The sequence below is a fragment of the Rhinolophus sinicus genome, linkage group LG09 (assembly GCF_036562045.2).
Source record: "Rhinolophus sinicus isolate RSC01 linkage group LG09, ASM3656204v1, whole genome shotgun sequence".
Lineage (NCBI taxonomy): Eukaryota > Metazoa > Chordata > Mammalia > Chiroptera > Rhinolophidae > Rhinolophus > Rhinolophus sinicus.
In genome coordinates, this window is record NC_133758.1 from 46,189,362 (window position 1) to 46,206,029 (window position 16,668).

At 36.4% G+C, this 16,668-nt stretch overlaps 1 protein-coding gene across 8 annotated transcripts in view; it reads right to left on the reverse strand.

Moving 5' to 3' along the window:
• The window catches only part of DLGAP1 (DLG associated protein 1), an 860,924-nt gene that overhangs the window by 545,187 nt on the left and 299,069 nt on the right, over positions 1-16,668 (reverse strand). For all 8 annotated transcript variants that reach the window (XM_019755703.2, XM_074340269.1, XM_019755707.2 and 5 more), the window contains one exon: positions 5,621-5,728. The gene's annotated coding sequence lies outside the window, so the exon portion shown is untranslated. The remainder of the gene's footprint in view (positions 1-5,620; positions 5,729-16,668) is intronic.

Below are 16,668 nucleotides of genomic sequence, written 5' to 3' on the forward strand. Positions count from 1 at the left end.
GCACTAATGCTGGTTGTTTAAAATGATATCATCTTTCCCCTAAACTTAGTTTTTATATAAACAAGATATTTTAGGTGAAAATTTCTAGCACATGATGAAAATACAGCAAGAATAAAATAAACCTGGCCAACAAGCCTTTCCTTCTTTTCTTTTTTACTTATAATTCTTATCAAGCTGCATCCTTTTACTACCTAGTAAATATCCTTAGGTATTCTTACAATGTCAACAAATGCTCAAACAATGTGAGTTATAGTAAACTCTATTATACTGTGTTTTATAAAGAAATTATTCTATCATACAACAAAAATATTTATGTTTCTTGCAGAGCGTACTTAATAGGTCACTTCATAAAAAATGCCAATTTCAGTAATAATTGATCTATGTAGAAATAACTGTGCTACTGTGAAAGACTGTGTTGTTTAAGTAAACAACCCAGAGAGAGAGAGAGCGTGAGAGAGAGCGAGAGAGAATGAATCTCCTAGGGCTTGAAACAACCTCATCAGTATAATTTTCAGCTTCACGGTGATCTCTCTGAAACATGACAAATAAATGAAACATTCCACAAGTAGATTTTAGTTATCTTACAGATATATAAAATAATCAAGATACTCAAACACTACCAGTAGTTCATAGCTCCCAAATTATTTCTGACATAAAAAGTACAGAAGAATAAAATAGTAAGTTTTTCCTCAAAACACATTAACTTGCATAGGATTTATAAAATATTGAAATAGATAAAACCCAACAGGGTTAAATCCTCTGCTAAAATTAAAATAAAATGAAATATTACCCCCAAACGTTATTGATCTCCTCCTGTTAAGCAGGCAGCTCTGAATTTCTGCTGAGAAAGTCCTGGGGTTAACAAATAACAAAGTGACAATTCAACCTCAAAAACACATAAAAGAGCAGAAAAAAAATTCAATGTTTCTAGGAATCCTGTAGTAAATGAATCGTCTATTGACCAACATTTGATTTCTTTTGCCTCTGGGTATAAAGCTGCTTCAGGCAAATTGACTATAAAAGTAACTTTTTAGAGGACAAGAAAGAACCACCTTTGAACTTACAGGAATTAGATATAAAGAGTGTAGGAACATTTATTCAGGCTAAACTTATGTCTTGAAGAATCATCATTTTAATTTCTGCCCAAACTGTGTCTACATAACAAGACAGAAGACAGGATGCACTTTGCAAACTACGTTTTGACATTGAAGGAGTCATTCTTGAAGAAAAGAGCCTTGCTTGCTCTGTGTAATCACTGACAATGTGTAGAACCAAATAACTTGTCTAGATGAAAAATATGTTGATTTTTCCCATTAATCTTGTAAATCTCAGATGACTAAATTATGGATACATTTTCTAAACTGTGTTCATCTTTTAGAGTCTCAAATAAATATTTCTTAGCCTTATGGAATTATATTGGCAAAGAAAAATGTAATCTCCATTAACCTCTAAAACCATGGTTTGGGTTCTGGTCAGCTTCATGGTTTATACAGGTCTTTAGAACTAAATATGTTCAGCATATGAGCATATAGTGCTAGATATATTGTAGATTATCTCTAGTCTTTAAAGCAATCCTGCAGGTAACAATAATACGGCCCTCTTCACCCCCCATTTTACAGATGAACATACTAAGGTACATAGAGTGGTTCAGTAAATTCTCCCAGCTTATACTGTTCGTAAGTGAGAGTTAGGTTTTGAACTCAGATCTTTCTGTATTAAAAACACTGCTCTGTGAACTATACTGTCAAATACTTATATGTGCCATTAAGTCAATTGATTGACACACATACTTCTATGCCTGATTTTAAGTAGCATTTCATATAATATGCATCCTGAGATTGATAGATAATCCACTAGCATGAATCCCCAGAGACATTTATCCTAAATCCTTCTTTTCACAATGGAGGTGCCTGAGGCTTAAGGACTCAGCCAAGGACATACATCAAAGTAATAACAAAGTTGGAACTAGGACTTTTTCTTTAAGCTTAACTTTACGTATACCATAATATGACATGAAAATTTTAATTTTCTACTGTTAAAGTGAATTATGAAATAAATTTTAAAAAATAAATTTTCAGGATTCATGTTATTGTCCATTGTAATTATTTATGCCAAACATAAACATAATAAGCTTTTTCAAGGGTGCATTTTGAACTTCATGCCACTATAGAACACATAACACAAAATATATGTGGGAACTTGGTTTAAAAACATACAGAACAAATTTCACACTGAGTTCTAAAAGTAGGCACTGAGCCCAATTTCTGGAATAAATCAAAGAGTAGGCAGAAAACAGACAGCAGGAACAGTTATTTTAGCAAGAAAAGTAGGATAAATTTACCAAGCCAATCACGGGATGCTGTATGCAGACAAAAGATGCAGAGAGAAAATGTGCAACATTGATATGTGAACACATTTGAATGCAAGAAAGCAAAAAACCGGAAAGCACAATTGTCCTAAATGTGAATAAACATTCAAATTATGCTGCAGCTGCAAAATTTAAACTCAAGGAAGAGACATTTGCAAAGGAATTTATTAAATACATGTGATTTCCTGATTTTATATACCCAGTGGCTCTTTTATAAAGTGAAATGTACAATTTGTCTTGATATAAATGGCATTTGCCCTCTGTTGTACTCAATCAAATAGCCAAAATTCCTCCGAGAAAGACCGCTTATTAAAAAGCACAATATTATTGATAACCAGACACTGAGGCTCTGAATCACAGTTATTCCATCTAATAAAATGTCTTGTATATTAAGTATGGTCTTGTAAAATAAGGAGGTTTTCATGTTAAGGAAATTAGTTTTTCTTTAATGGCATATGCCAGAGTGGTTTCTATGTAAGGAGTTAAGTTTCTTTCTTAAACCAACCCTTGGTTGCCAAACCTGTCCATCTGTCTTCCCTCTCTCCCATCCATCCATCCATCCATCCATCCATCCATCCATCCATCCATCCATCCATCCAACTAATATTTATGAATGTACAAAGTCTATATCACAACAGGGGATATAAGACATATCAAAAGCCTTATTATTGGGGATTTTATGATAATCAGTTGGTAGTTGACAAGAAGCCTCAGACCCTGTCCTTAAACTAGTACACCACCCACAATGGTGAGGGTAGCAAGTGAGCCCTTTTACTGCAGCCCATTTACTTTGACTCAAAGTGCAATGTAGAGCTCCTATTGCCAGCCTGGGTCATTTGTTTTACACAGCGCTTCTCAAGGTAATGTCTGCACCAGCAGCATCAGTATCACCCAGGAAATTATTAGAAATGCAAAGTCTTGGGCCTCATCCCAGGCCAATCTATGTATGTAAACCAAAATGCATCAAAATCACTTGGAAGACTTGATACAAACCACGGAATATGCATTACTAGACAAGTCCAGACCACTGGTGATAAAGTCAAGGAATAAGAAATAAATCTGAAAACTTCGAGTGGCAGGTTTTACATGTCTATTAAGAAGTTTGGACAATGATGAATTGGTGAATCAGGGAATAGTTTCTGAGCAAAGAGCAGACACAATCAGAATTTTTATTTATTAAGACTTTAGAGCGAAATGAGACCATAGAGGCAATTGCATTGTTCAGGTGAGAAGATATAGTCATTTACATTTTCTTTGATAATTCAGGAATTTGTCATGCCTCAAATTAACAGGGACTGCTCACTTGGTTTGCATTCTGTACTCAGCATGTGGTTTGCTCTAAGAGATACTCTCCACTGTCAGCGATTCTCTTCATCTCATAGTTTGATTCTGTCCTCTTTGTTATTTCCGCCTTGCCAGCTGCCATTTCCCTGGTTTCCCTGTCCTACATTTTTCTGTTGCCCTTTCTCCTTTCCCCCTCCACTTTCATTTCCTTCAGTAGGAATGTGCATGCTAATGTGCATTCTTTAATATTTAAATGTTATTTGTTTTAACAGCTGCTCCTTAGAGAGTTCACCAATTACATTCCTCCTCTGAAAATATGATCTTCTAGGTCACAACACAACGGAAGCCTTTACCTGACTTTATTTTAATCTGTTAAGAGTCCTTATGTCAAAAACAAACAAACAATCCTGATTCTCTTTAATGTGTTAAATCTATTTTGCTGGCTGATCATTCATGCCAGGTTATGCTCCAACATACAAATTTAAGTCACACATTTCACAAAAATGACACTGCTAATTGGGTTAGTATCAAATAGGAAAGAAAGTAATTATACATATGTTTGTATATTCACACTTTCCTGTATATAAAATATACAGTTAATGATAAGTATAGTTATCATGAAATGTTATTATATTATCTCTATTCCAACATTTTAGTTATACTTCAAATTTTATTATATAGTGCCTCAAATGTATGGGTGGACCAAGATAGTCTTCTCACTCTGAAATGGACAATTTATTAATGAGGAAATTAGTTTTGAAACAGTTCACTCTAGTTCTATGACAATTGGGTATCACTCTTTAATTCCTTTAAAACACAAAACATCTTCTTGGGTATAGTTCTTTAGGAAGAGAATGTGATTTATTTTATGATTTAAAATACAGTATAAAAGAAACGAAAACATGCCTCTGACTCCCTGTATCACGCCCCTGTTGCCCATCTCTGATTTCAGCCACAGCTGCATAGACAGACCATTTTGTGCCAGCTTGGTTCTTCTGGCCTTTAGAGTATGTACCTCCAGTGACAGCAGAGTCTTTCTGCTTTCTGCCTCATGTGACACCACTACAGCCCAGAATGTGGGGCTGTTAATGCCTCTGGGAGCAATTCACAGCCAAGGGGGGAAAGCCAGTTGATAAACCTCTTGCTGCACACCCTTCAGGCAGAAATTCTAGGAGGTGTCTGTTCCCACTTGGGGGGACCCAGAGGAATAAATTTCCCCCAGTCCACAGTGGTGGACTCATTCACCCACCCTTATTTTGGTCTTTGCTTCTTCCTTAATTGACTCTCCATGCTCTAACTGATCTGTGGTATCAGCTCCACACTATCTACCACGCACACATTGTACTCTCACACAAGCAAACCAAACAAAGATGCAGCAACATCAGTCCCCTTCTGATCTGACTCGACGTATGTAGTTTTTCTGATTTGTATGTCATTAAGAGCTTTCTTTTTTTACTTCCCAAAAGTACATAAAGAAATGAAAGGAGCAGAGATCGTAGCATCGCCTCAAGTATTTCCATTGCCTTTCTTAGCACACGAGGATCACGTTGAGTATGTCTGTGCTGATACAGTAACATTTGTACAACACTCTAAGAAAAAAACATAAGCTGGCAGTATGCCATCTACTTTCATAATTCCATGCTTAATCTGAAGTACAACAGTTTGATTCACAGTCATGAAAATGGTATTTGCCTAATCTACCACTGTAGATGAACAAAAATGAAGGTTAAATGTATAAAACACATCTCATTCAGATTCCATACAGGGAACTAGGGAGTTAAAAATCAGTCTTTAAGCTCAACCGCCTATTAAATATCTGGAATTAAAGCCAGAGATATTAATATTCAAATATACTATGCTATCAAAAAAAGAGAGAGAGAGACAGAGAGAAAGAAATTGTATCATGGAAGACAGCTGAAGCGGAAGCTGTGGGGATGTCTTATATAATAGGAAAGGAGACTGTTTTACCTTTGATTATCAATTCTCCATTTTTCTTGCTTCTAAGGCAGGAAAAGGTACAAACTATGCAGTTTTTAAAAACTTGATATCACTCTTGGCACGTGATGCTCAACAGTTCTGAAACAACAAAATGCAATGATTAGATGTAATAACTGGCCTGAACAAAAAGATACTTAAGAAGATCTCTTAAGAACTAATCTGGCAGCCATTAAATTCAATGACATAAGAATAAAGCTTCATAGAAAATTTTCATGGCCATGTTCTTGCCTGATGTTACAATTTGTATTTTTATGCTTTTCAGAAAATAAAATCAATAAGAAATGTCACTGTAATAAATAGGTTTGATATTCTACAATCTACTTTCCTACGATTAGCAATTATATCCACTTTAAAAAGCAATAAAATGCAAGTATCAATCACTTGATTTTTGTAAGATATATTACACACACTATTGTATTTACTTTCTGTGCATTATTTGTTTTTACCGATACTACAATTAAGCAGCTGTGACTAAACAGGGTGTCAAAAATATTGTTCTTTCCGGAGTAGTTCTGACATCAAAGGAGGACACCAATCATGGCATAATCTTCCCAAGTGCAGTCCTAGGGACTTGCTGTTGCCTAAGCCAAACCATTCCCCTTATTATCAATGATGCTTTCTCAAGAAAAGTGATAAAATAGAGCTTCTAATTGGGCCCAGACATATGAGAAGGGTACCAATTCTGATCATATCACTTGCCTTATGCTGAGATGTGACTTTCCTTTCTGAAAGGTCACAAAGAAAAGAACTTGTGTCATGAACAAAAATAGTCTGGTGTTGAAAGTGTAGGAATTAACAGAGTTCTACTTCTCTTTTCTTTTAAGTAAAATACTTCTGTGGCCCTAAGTACATTTTAAAATAGTGTCAGAAGAGAATGAGAATAGTAAATCTAAGTATTAAGCACAGATGTAACGATATTCAGAATTGAGAATACTGGTATGAGTAATTTTTTTAACCTTCTAATTATTTATAAGAATTATAGTGCCTGAATGAATGTAGAAATCTTACAGAAGAAGAGCTACAGGTCAGAAGAGGTGACATGGCTTGCCCAATTTTATTCAGCTAATAGACACAAGGGCAGAACGACATCCCAGAATCTCTGCCTCAAAGTTCAGTCCCTTTAGAAACTTATAACAGTGTATTTGTTTCCCAAAAGAAGACTGAACATTCACAAAGTTCAGGGCTTATACAGTTCTATGCAGAACTTGTATGAGCAATATTTTGAGATTGCAAAGCTGACTGGCTAAGTATCAGAATGCTGTGGGTGATAAAATGCAAGAACAATATCAAGTATTCTCATAGCACTTGAAACATGCTGGCAATATTATATTTCCACATATATGTCATTTGTCCATATTATAAAGGATGAAAATGAGATTCAATTATCAAAAGCTACTAGGTATAATTATGATTATAAGCCCTGGTTTTATATATGATTATTCCATTAAATAGTCTCAATATTCCACTAAATCAGACAAACTCTGGAGTGATTTTCCCCCTACATAGAAGAAGAATCGGTTACTCAAGGGGATAATGGAAAATTGGTAATTGTTAAAACATATAGAACTGACCATTGATCCCTTCATAAATATTTAAGAATCTATTTTGTGCTAGACAGTGTTCTTAACTGACTGTAGAAACAAAACGAAAAGATTATGCAATTTCTGAGAAAGAATCCCAGATATACAATAAGAAATCAATTTTATTACAACTAGAGTGCTTTCTTAGAAAATAATTATGTAAAGAAACATCTTAAATACTGGGCGGTGTCTTAAATGTCATCTAGCGAGTGGTTCCCAAACATGGTTGATCATCACAATAGTCTGGAAAGCTGCTGACAAATATGAATCATAGAATCTCATGCAAGACCTATTAAATCAGAATATTTGTGGGCAGAGTCAGGGTGATCTGCATTTGAAAACTCTCCCCAGTTCATTCTCCTGATTCAGCGGGTTGGGAAACCTGCTGATTCTTGCTTAATCATCTCATTACACAGATAAGGAAACTGAGACCAGGGAATTGACTTGCCCAAGACATTTGCCCTTTGGTGACAGAATTGAAATGAGAATCAGAATTCCTGATTCTCTGGAATGATGCTTTGCTTTTTCTTACTCCAAGAGTCCCTTCTTTTTCTCCTGCTCCTTTCTATCACCCAGTAACTGATATTTAGCCCCTATATCTGAGAAAGAACAAAAAAAAACACACAAAAAAAAAAACAAAAAAAAGAAAGGCAAAAACAAGCAAACAAATGAAAAGCACTCCCCAAATAAAAAATCTGAACTTAAGCTGTTTGATTCAATAATGTGCTATCCACTATTTCACTGGGTTCTTCAAAAGTCAACTACATTTGTGGTATCTGCTCAGCCCCTTTCTCTAGGATCTGACCGGAACTCCAAATCCCCCAAAGATGTCCTCTATCGTTTGTTTGTCATTGAATCCTCATTTCTGACCTTTGTTGATTGGACCAGGAGGTACTTCACCTAAGAAGGGCTTATAATTTGGGACTAGGAGATTGCAGTCTTGTTGGGGTAAAAGAGTTATAATTGGAGGTTGGTCATCTTGTTCCTTAAAAGCAGAGGGAGCAAACACTGGTAAACTGTGGGGAAAGGAGAGTGAAAGAGATACATATGGAAGATAGAGCAAGAACTCTCTAAACTTACGTGCTTCCTGCTCACACTTCTTTATTTTTTCCTGTGGTTTCCATGAGCTCATATATCCTTATGATAGGTTCTACTTAAAAATTTTTAAAATCATTTATTTTTAAATTAATTTTTTGACTTAAGCTAGCTCAAGTTGGTTTGTTTCTATAACTCTGGAACCACAGTCCTAACTAATACACCTCACATCATTCATTTTATATGAGTTTCTCTATAAGCCAGTCACTTTACAGTATTTTAAGAGGTTCATTAAAAATATTGGCTGAGAGTGTGGGGAAAGGGAAATAGAAACTATAAGTGCACTGCACTTTATGGAATACCTATATTTTCATAGAGACATGTTTTGCAGTGTGATAAAGTGGGAAAGGTTCATTCAGATCAGAGAAGTCTTTTAATCTCAACTCTGCCACTTACAAGGTTTTTGATTTGTGAAAATAACCTAGCCTCTTTGAGTTTCAATTTTCTTATTTGTGAAATGGAAGCTTACCTTGGTCAGATTAGTATGAGGAACAAATTAAAACATTCACTCACTCACTCACTCACTCACTCACTCACTCACTCACTCACTTCACCATCCCACAAAGATGTACTGAGCAACTGTCATATGCCTAGCATTGTGGTAGATACTTGGAATAACCAGTAAAAATTTCATTCTTGTGAAGATGAATAAACAGAAAGTAAACAGTAAGCACAGTGAAGGAATAAAGTATAGGGTATTTTAGAAGGTAAAACACGGCACAGTTTTAAGAAAAATAGACCAAGTTAAAAGGGCTCAGAAGTGCATGGGTTGGAGGATGTGGGCTGTTAAGGGGATCTGACTGAAAAAGTATGACCAAAACTTGAAAGATGTGAGGGGGTTAGTCACATGCAAGAGAATGGTGCTCCAGGCAGAGAGAACCACCAAGGTTAATGCCTTAAGGTGGGAGTGTGCCCAGTTGCTCTTAGATTTGCCAGGAAGTTGGGAATAGAGTGAAGTAAGGGAGGGGGAGATTAGTAAAAGAAAAAAATTGGAGAGCAGTGGAAGGTGTGGGGCGGTAGAGGGGAGGATGGATCAAGGGTGGCTCAAAGCTTTTTAACTTTTACTCTAAAAGGGAAATGGGGACCATCACAAGAGTTTGAGCTTAGAATTAACATGGCTTATATCTGAACAGCCTCATCCTGGCTACTGGTTGGGAATAGACCATACGGGAGGTCAGGATAGAGGCAGGTAGAAAGTTCATCTTCTTGGAGACAGGCAATGTTGGCTCAGACTCAGGTAGAGCTAGTGAGGAATGGTCAGATCCATGCTGGGCTTATTTTGAAGCAAGATTCAAAAGGATCGTCTGATGGATTAGGTGGAGAGGGCAAGAAAAGAAGCAGGCAAAGATGACTCCAAGGTTTCTAGCCTAAGCAACTGGAAGAGTGTGCTGCCATCTCTTGAGATGAGAAAGGCTGTGGCTAATGAAGGCTTTTGGGAAGAGAGGATGAGCTTAGTTTGGCCATATTAATTTTGAGCTAACAGTGCCAAGTGGGCTTGTTGTGCAGGTGGTTGGATTATACAACACTAGAATGTGGCAGAGAAGTCTGGGCTGGAGTTTGCAATAAAAGCTTCCAGGAGACTTTCTGGCTTAGCATAGGTAATTGGTAATATTCTTATTTTCTCCTATCACAGATGATTATGTAGGGGTTGAACAGAATGATATGTGTAAACAGAGTACCTGATACATAATAGGAACTCAGCATATTTCAATTCCCTTCTGTTTCCTGCTTGAAATATTTATTTCTCTATTGACTATATTATAAGATTGAGTCTATCTTTCTGTTTAAAAAAATCAATTTTCTGCAAGAATAATAAAAGTCATACTTTACATTTTGGCAGTCCTTTTAAAAATATAGCAAAAATAATCCCCTGATAAAATATTAATAATAGCATTACATAAATTATAAAATAGAACTTTCAGGTAGTGAGGTAAATTTTGGTTTGCACACAAGCTAAATGATCTAAAGAAAAAATGAAACAGAACTGAATTTTATGGATCTAAAATGTCATTCAACTTTTCCCAAATCTCTCTGGATTTTTAGCAATGATTCATAGTCCTTCAGGATAAAAAAGATGCAGAAAATGGGAAAGATGATTGTTCAAACCATAGTTCCTAGTATACATTGGAGGAACTATATTTGCTTGAAGGCACCGCTGCGGAGCCCTGGGAAATCTCTAAAGAATTCTTTAAAGTCTACCATTATATCTTTTAAAGGGGTTTCTTGAGTTATAAAAGCCTCTTCAACAAATTTTAAACTAGAAACCATGTAAGTTTGAATCCTATTTTATAGAGGAGGTTAATGAGGACCAGAATGATGAAATCGCTTGTCTAAGGCCACAATTAGCCAATTAGCAAAGCCAGGACTAGCCTACACCTCCTAACTCTCACTATAATTGTCTTCCCACTCAAATAGTTTCTCTTAAGTTTTTTCAGTTACATCTTTTGCTTAATAAGAAGCATTATTTCTTTGAAATCTCTTGTTTTATCTTAAAATTTTATTCAAATTTCATAGTCCATAAGACACTGCATTTGTTTGAAGACAAATTTAAACTATCTGCTTCCTGATCTTCTCACTCCTGCAGATCTTGGAGTAAGAATGAATTTCAGAACAAGGTCTGCATTTATTCTACGACATTCCATATGTCTGAGACAGCATCAGATCACATTAAAACAAAAACAAAAACAAACAAACAAAAAGGACTAGTCAGTTTCCACTTTCTTTGCAAACTACTTTACTAATTGACTCCTTATGTGTGTATAAGAAACTTCAAGGCAGGGCTGGGCAGTTGCACAGGGCCTCATGCTCTGAATGGTCCTTTGTTTAATACTTTGTATTTGACCCAGTGCTTTGTGGATGAAGTCCAATGGGATAGTGGAGCAGTGGGTGAGCAGCTGGTATACATCATGCATGTCTGCAGATATCCCTTGCTGCCTCGTCTGCATAGAGTGCACATCCTGGTGAATTCTGGTGGTCCCATGATTCCTGGGAGTTCCGTGAGCATCAATGTGAGAGTGACGTTAAGTATTTATGTCCATGACTAAGTGGGGAAGCTGACAGTCTCAAGAGGCCATGCTGTCTATTGGAACCAGAATTTGTTTTGAACTTTGCAACACAAGGTAATAGCGCTATGAAACACAGATGACCAAGGGACCCTATGAAGGGGAGCAGAATATGTCACCCCAAAATATGCCACTTTGCCATATTGATTATTTTGAATTGAAAGGACTTGAGAAACAGCTGGTACAAGCAGGACACTCTGACCCTACTTTGTCTCCCTGAAAGAAGATTAATCTACCATATGAAAGGTATCCTCCCTGTACCAGGAGTGTAGAGCCATCCTTATCACCAAAGATAGGGAATTTAGGCTAAGAAGACTGTATAAACAAGCCTTGCTACTTCTTCACCAATTTACTACCCCAAACCTAAATCCCTTGTCTTGCCAATTTTTCACAAATGTATTGTTCTCTTGTTTAAAAGGTTTAAAAGCTTCCTGCTTTGGTCACTTCTTTGAGCCTCATATTTTTATAGGGTTCCCATACATAAGAAATTAAATTTGCATTTCTGTCATTAATTCATCTTATGTTAATTTAATTATTAGACAAGTCAAAGAACCTAGGGGGGAAGAAGGATTTTTTTTTCTGTTTCTACACCTATCATATCTTTTATTTATTGAATTTTTCACCTGTATTAGCACAGTTATGCTGAAAATGATGACATTGAAAGAAAAAGAAAGGGTAATCCATAGTTCTTTTTATTCAATCTTTCCTTACTCAACAGTAAGCCAAAGGGAGAGAGTGTTGATAGAATGTGCATGTATCAAGAAGTGAAATATAAGCAGTAAATTTTGTGTCATGTTTCCACTGTTCTGGTAAAAATGATATACATATGCATGATCTGTTAAATACAAATTGCATAATTTTGACAATACATACAATTTAAATGTTCTTATATTTACATTGAACAATATAAAAATGAATAGTAAAATTCATGCTAATAATTTAAACTTTTGCTTTTTTCTTTGCTTAGAAGTACATTAATTAAAAACCACAATAATAAGAAAAGAAATACGGCAGGAGAAAGAAAACAGTCTTATACTTTCGTATATTTAACAACACTTTTGCTCTGCTTTTTGAACAAGTGGTCTGCATTTTCATTATGCCCTGGGCCCTGCTAATTATGTATTCATTAACATTCACCCTGTGGTAATGAACTGGCACAGACTCTAGCAAGTGCTTCAAGCACTATTAACTTATAGCTTAAGTGCTGTATGTAGGAATTTAGAAATGGACTGCCGACTTCTGAAAATCCTAATGTAATTGCAAACTAAAATAATCTAGTTTCTGTTCTCTTCACATGTCCTAACGTCTTCTTCTCCTTTCCCAAATAATTCCTTGGACATCTGACCAAAGTTCCTAATTTGAGCCAACCCACCTCAGAAGTCCTTCTGTTTTTTATTTAATTTGATTTTTAATTTAATTTAATTTTACTCTTCCATTTCAGACTCCACTGCCTTCAAGGTCAAATACTCAGTTGGAGAAGAGAGAAAAGTCAGTGATAAAAGTAATTTACTGTAAAGTGTGAATAATGTAGATACTTTTGACACTTTCGACAGATATTTATATTTTAAAGACTCACTTGTTGAGTCTAAATGACCTTAACATGTAAGAAACAATAATGTTAAGGGAGGAAACTTTGGATTACTCTTTGCTAAGAAGGCTCTTCTATCCCAATCCACTTGAAAGAATGGGTTGTGGCCTATTTCTTAACAGCTGCACATGATTTTTGAAAATGAGCTGTGCTCAGACATAACCAAAAAATGTTTCTAATCAACTGAAAAAGGCTTCACAATAATGAAATATATAGGTTTATTTTATATTTCTTTAAAACTCACCAAAAGAAAAAAAATGCACTACAAAATATGTAGTGCTAATTGGGAACTTAGCCTCTATTTGATTGCCTTTGTTTATATGACTTGTGTTCTTTCCATACTGTCCTTATATCTCAGTCTGTCTGTGGCTACTTTGCAGCTTCAGGAGTTTGACTAAAAGACTCTCTGTGCTGAAATTATAAGGTACTGTCCCCCACACTGACTCACTTCTCTATAGACAAGATGGTTTGGGGCTCCTTGGTGAACAGAAGGTGTGTAATGACTCATTGTGATATTACTGCTGTTGCCCTGTAACAAAAAAGACTGACAATCTATTTACAACTTTCAGAGCACTGTTTAGCAGTATCTTTTAATCCATGTGGCAGAAGACTAAAAGGCATTTTCCCTGGGGCAGGTTTCCATGTTAAAAGGAAGGTTCATCGCCCAAGATTATTAAATTGGAGACTCTGTAATATTTATTGTCAATGACTTAAGTGGGATCTCTCAAAGTCTTGCATTTGCACAGCCTTTCTTTCCTAAAATCTCAAAGTTTAATACATTTATAAGTAGTTTTCTTAAAAACAAACAAACAAAAACCAATCACCCCTAGACTGCTATGTTCTATTTGGTCCTACTGAATTCCCATTGTTTTTTTCCTCATTCACTGGACTAATAGTCTTTCTACATCTCTTTCAATTATTCCCCCTCTGAATGTACTTAATGAAACAGAATAAGAACAGCTCCATTTATTGAGGGCTTACTGTATGACAAGCATTGTTCTAAGCACATTGCATGGATTGTTTTTATTATCACCATTTTACAGATAAGAAGACTGAGATGCAGAAATGTTAACAAACTGACCAAATTATTAATTCTGGTAAGTGGAGGTACTACAATACAGATCTAGGTGGTCTGGTCTCAGCTATGCACTCACCCACTATTACACTTTTCAGTGTTTGCCTCAAACCAAATACACAGATTTATTTTTATGAATTCATCTTCACGCACCTATCAAATTTCTTTATATCAGTCTGGCTATAAGGCTCAAGTTTACCATGTCCCAGGAACTTTATAAATTATTCATTTAGATATCATCATTAACCTATTTTACAGGTGCCAAAATTGAAGCACAAAGAGATTAAATTACTTGGCCTAAAGTCTCAAAATATTTTGGAGCCAGGATTTAAATCTAGTTATTTTTATTATTATGCTACGTCTTAACTCTTCTGTGTCAGATTAGCTTTCCTTATTCTTAAAAATCAATTTTCCATGCAATGTATACTAAAACCCCTCTCCCGTTTTAAGTTGGTGATTAGTTTAATTGTTAGAGCCAAATTTTTAGTAGCCAGAGACCAAACTCTTAGTTCCAAGCCTTAATATGCCAGTTGGCAACAGCGGTTTCATGGCCACAAACTGTGACTTTGTTTCCAGCTAGCTACTTCCAAAATGCATGCTGCTAATCATGAATCAGTGAATTATACACGTTTAAACATGGGCATGACTTTATCATTCATCAAAAGTAGTTTCTTTGTTTCATATCTAAGAAAGGCACAGAGAGGTTAGGTGGCATACCTGAGATCACACAGTAAATTAGTAGCAGAGCTGGGACATTAATTAGATTTCTTTATGTGAAATCTGGGGTCTGCATCCCATACAACAAAGGCAGCTTATATTGTCTATTTTTTCTACAGTGTGTTAAAAAATGTACTCATACATTCAGCAGATATTGAGTGGCTACTACCATGTTTCCCCAAAAATAAGACCTAGCCAGACAATCAGCTCTAATGAGTCTTTTGGAGCAAAAATTAATATAAGACCCAGTGTTATACTATATTATATTATATTATATTATATTATATTATATTATATTATATTATATTATATTATAGACCTGATCTTATAGTAAAATAAGCCTGGGTCTCATATTAATTTTTGCTCAAAAAGTCACATTAGAGCTGATTGTCTGGCTAGGTCTTATTTTCAGGGAAACACGGTATATACCAGATACTGTTGTAGGTGTTAGGGTTAAGGTTATAAAGAAAACAAACAAATAAACAAACAAACAAATTAATGCCCTCGTGGAGTTTTACAACCTATTGTACTTATAGAATGTACTGAGCTTTTAAACAATAAAATGTTATATGAATTTCATCACTTTGAATTTGATCACTGGTAAAAAAGTATTTAAGAAGACCTGGCCTGAAATACGGATGATCCAAAGATATAATGGTCTCAGAGACAGAAGAGCTAATCATTATACTTACTATTTTGTACATATAATCAAAGGCCATTTATTACACATAAATAGGGGTAGTATGGATTTTGTAGTACTAATGGAAAGATGGAGGAGGTAGGTCCATGCTCTCAAGGATCTTAAGGATGATGTATGAGTCACATAGATTAGAGAAGAGTGTTTTACCCTCAAATTAAACTTATTTAAGCAAATGCCATAGCGTTTTAAATTTACCTTTTAGATGAAATCATAAAAATGGTGGCCTGAGGTGAGCCTCTTGAAATCTCCCCTGGAATTTACAACAAAGTGAAAAACTGTAACTCCACAAAGGACTCCCTATGCAGCAGACAGGCAAGACTAAGAGGTGCACAACTGAAATCATCTAAAAGTGGGCAAATTGTGCAAGCGGGGGAGGCGGGAAGGGGAAAGTGCGGAGATGGGGCTATGTGGGTGCAGGATGCAGACATAGCTCGATGCTCTGAGTTTGCTGCATTCTGGAACTACTGAACCTGTGAGAGAGGGAAGAACTCGGACTGCTAGGGCTCTGCTTATGGCCCATGGGGCTGAGGGGACAGGCTATAACACGACTGAACCTAAAGCTCACGGCAGAGACTTCGGAGAAAAGACTGAGGGAAGAAGGCTGAAAACGGAGGTTTAAGCCCTCACTGCTGAGCAGAGAATGGAAACCTTAGGCACTGAGCGTAGCCTCCCCCTCCCACCCTCTCAAACTCGCCCACCCCCACCTGCCCAGTGCTAGAAGTGGAACAGTAGCAGTGTCAGATCAAAAGAACAGAATATTTGGAGTTCTGAGAACTGTAGTCTGCAGACATGGACTTGTAGCTCAACTAGTTTCAGCAAAGGGGAAGGAGTCGTGGAAGCAGGACTGGCTATGGTGGTGGTCGCAGTCATTGCTCTGGACCACTTCTCACAACCCATGCCGACCTTGTGCCCACCTATCTGGGTGGATCCCTGCAGGAGTAAACAGAACTGCTGTAACACACGGGCTCTGAATCTGGTGCAGGAAGAGCTTTGGAACTTCAGAAGCTCTCCACATCCCCCCACGGCGGCGGTGCACTGTGACCCAGGAGACCTGTTCAAAGAGGAGAAGCCCACCTTCCAGGGAATCCCCCCATTGTGTGAGAAGCTGGAATAGTGCAGAGAAAATATAAAACTACAGTGTAAGAGAGATAAAAGGTTGCATTCAGAGAGAAAATAAAGCATTCTACAAACACCTACTGGA